The 3,627-nt window shown below is 48.6% G+C and overlaps 1 pseudogene; it reads right to left on the reverse strand.

Moving 5' to 3' along the window:
* Positions 1-2,193: 2,193 nt before the first annotated feature.
* LOC100612514 (proline-rich protein 3-like) lies at positions 2,194-3,193 on the reverse strand (annotated as a pseudogene).
* Between the last annotated feature and the right edge of the window lie 434 nt (positions 3,194-3,627).

Genomic DNA, 3,627 nt, shown 5'->3' on the forward strand with positions numbered 1-3,627 from the left:
TTATGAGGTCCCTAGAATAGTGAAACTCAGAGACAGAAAGTGGAATGGTAGGTTCCAGGGGCTGGAGGAGTGAGGATGGGAGTTAGTGTTTTCATGGGAACAGTTTCAGTTTGGGAAGATAAACACATTCTGAGATGGATGGTGGTGATGATTGCACAACAATGTGAATGTATTTCACGCCGCTGAAGTGGACACAAAAATGCCTCAGAGAGGAAAATGGGGACATGTTGGTTAAAGGGTACAAAGTTTCAGTTCAGTTAGACAGGATTACTTTTAAAATGTTTAAGATGGTAAACTAATGTTACGTATATTTTACCAAAATGAAAAGAAAATTTAAAAACAGGCATGGATATCACCGGCGGAAGAGTGGGACCATTTTTGCAAGTGATCCACCACAACTGGATCCTAAACTGTGGGACATTCCCAGTTTGCATTAACCTCTTCGAGTATCAGTGACCTCAACTTTATTTTCATTTACTTATTTATTAGAGACAGGGTCTCCTCCTGTCACCCAGGCTAAAGTGCAGTAGCGTGATCGTGGCTCACTGTAGTCTTGACCTCCTGGGCTCAAGCGATCCTCCCACCTTGGCCTCCTGGGTAGCTGGGATTATGGCAAGCGCCACCACACCTGGCATCAACTTTAAATTGAGGATGAATTCATGCTCCTGTCTGCATGTTGAGGCTGGAAAAAAAATTGGAATTAATTATCTAAGATGTGTACCTGGCCAAGTCTACTCTTTTCATTTTAAATGGGAGACAATTAAACCTTATCCCGATAATCAGGCCCATGGCTTTGCAGTCACAGCCACAGGCTTAGGAGTAAACATGAAAAGGAAAAGAGAAGCCCCAGGTAGGCGCTGAGTCTAAAGGATGGGGCCTTCACTGACAATAATGACAAAATGAAGGGAAACTTGCTTGTGATTTATTTAGCAGCTTGGGGGGATAGTTGAGCTCACCTCGAATTTTGCAAATTACAACAGGCCTGAAACTGCACATACTAGACAAGTGTTGTTTCTCTTCCCAAATTTTGGGACAGCTTTGGGGAATTACTCACTCCAGCAATTGAAAGGAACTCCTTTTTATTTTTTAAAAGTTTTTACTAGAGACTGGATCTCGCTCGGTCACCCAGGCTGGAGCGCAGTATGGAACTCCTGGGCTCAAATGTCCTCCCACCTCAGCCTCCTGAGTAGCTGGGACTACAGGTGTGCACCATCATGCCCAGCTAACTTTTTTCTTATTTTATTTTATTGCAGAAAAGGGGTCTTGCTATTTTTGCCCAGGCTGGTCTTAAACTCCTGGCTTCAAGCAATCCTCCTGCGTCAGCCTCCCAAAGTGCTGGGATTATAGGAGGGAGCCACCGTGCTCAGATCCAGAACTCTTTTTTCTGTTTGTTTGTTTTCACTGCATTTATTACTAATATATAAAAAAAGTTACACACACACAAAAACTCATTCTCATTTCTCCAACAGCTCTCATCCCTCCCTCTCGCCCATTCAACTCCTGACCCATTTCCTGAGGGCCAGTTCGAAACTTAACCTGTTCTCTGCCATTTTCACAGAAAACAATCAGTGCCAGGGATGTAGGGAAAGAGGGTTGGAAGAGGGTGACAGTACCTTCCACGTTCCACCCAAAGATAAGCAAGGTGGAGATTCACAGAATTCAAATGAAAGGACTGGTGGCCTCCCAATGACATAGTCTAACTAAAATGAGCTGGAAAGGATCTAGGTAGGGTAAAGCCATCCGAGGCTTTTTAAGATGTCTCATGGGCATGTGTCAGACCCAGAATGACCAACACCAAGAGAAGAATGGGAAGAATGGGGAGGACCAAGGAGGCAGTCCGATGGAGAGGTCACAATTCCCCTATGTTGGGAGGTGGAAAGTCTAGAGGGCACCAAGAGCCTTACTTATTTTGGCAGAAAAACTTACTCTATTGTTGGGAAGTCACAGACATGCTACAGACACTGAGAAAGGCTGTGAGGGGATGCAGAGTTTCACAAAGCACAGTGATCAAAGGCCGTAGCGGTGGGGATCGTGCTACCGACAGAGAAATTACGAAATCCAAACGCAGGGAGAGTGGCCTTTTAGGAAGTAAGTCTGTATCAGTCACTCAAACTTGACCCCAGATTAAACAACCTGGCTGAGTTCCATGAGCAGCTGACAACACTGGGAGTAAGGGGTGTCACATGAAAAGGACTTAAAACAAGCAGCTAGAAGAAAGGAAGGGTAGGAAACTGCTCCAGGGCTCTCAGGAATGGAGGGCAATACTGGGAACAGGTGGACAGATGCACAAAAAACAGCCCCAAAGAGGTTTCCTGTTCAGCAGTCATTTGACAAGGGGAAGATCCAGGAGGCAGCTGAAGGGAGCAAGGATTGGTCCCAAAGGCAAGTCTCTAGAGGCTGTGTCAGAAGAAAGTGTGTGCACCTCGCCCCAGTGATGCAGCACAACTCTGGACCCCACACGGGGGAAGGGGCGGATAGGGTGGGTGTGTCACTGGCTGGGAGTGCTGGAAGAGCCTCATAGTAGCCATCACAGGGCCACAGGGAAATACATGGCCGCTGGTCACAGATGGCTCCTTCCACCCTGGATGGGAGGACACAGTCTCACAGAGGAGGGCTATTGATGCCTGGGTGGTGGAAGGCACAGAGGTCCTCATATTGACAGTGGCCCTTTTTGGCAAAATGTCCACAGACTGGGTGGTGGGATTTGTCTTCCATAACCTGGGGGTCATCCTAGTGGGCTGGTATTCTTGATAAGAGACCGGCTTTCGAGCCTTTGAGGGTTTCTCTGTTCTTTGTGAAGGCTTTGCCTGGTGGCACCCCCATGGCCTGGCGCCGGAAAAGGAGGTTCAGCATTGACTCCCCACCAACCACAATCATATGGGCTAGGCCTGGGGCCAAGGCCTCCTGGCATTGGGCCTCTACCCTGAGGAGGAGGTGGGAGGCTCAGCAGCGGTAGAATCAGCGGTCCCCTTGCTCCTGGAGGACCTCTGTGAGGAGCTGACTTAGGGTCATCAGGTTTTCCAATGGCCATGGTGGGAGGCTCAAGAAGGCTGGGTGATCCGATGGGACTCCCATCCTCGTCAGCTCCAGTCTTTTCCCTCTCGGGCAGTGGGGGCTGCTGCTGTGGCGGGGGCTGGTGCTGATTCTGCTTCTTTCATTTCGGCATTGTGGCGGCAGCAAAGGCTGCAGTGGGATTTGGCCAGAGGAATTCTTAATGAAGGAACTGGACCAAGCCTCCGGCAGGGCACAGTTTCTGGCTGCAATGACTTATGTCCAGTCCCATGCAACCTGGGGCTGTGCTAATGCTCTCACTGGTTTGGACCCTGAGGCTGGCCACAGTGCTGCCCACACGGCTTCTGGCTTTGGTTTATAATCTCATGTTCAGCCATTGCCCCCAGATGGTGCACACCGTGTCAGGGTTATTAGTTTGAGCACAATGTATAGCTCCCCTTTCCACATACGTAGAGCTGGCATTGAGCATGAGTCTCTATGTCCCAAGGTGATTTCTCTCTTGGTGGCTTTAGAAGTCCATTCTCGCAAACACCCCAATCGGTCAGACAGCCTTACTATAGTGGAATCTCAAAGGAGAATGGGCTGAGATCTTGATTACTTTGTGTCCAAGAGGTA

Source organism: Pan troglodytes, chromosome 2 (genome assembly GCF_028858775.2).
Source record: "Pan troglodytes isolate AG18354 chromosome 2, NHGRI_mPanTro3-v2.0_pri, whole genome shotgun sequence".
In the NCBI taxonomy this organism is placed as follows: domain Eukaryota; kingdom Metazoa; phylum Chordata; class Mammalia; order Primates; family Hominidae; genus Pan; species Pan troglodytes.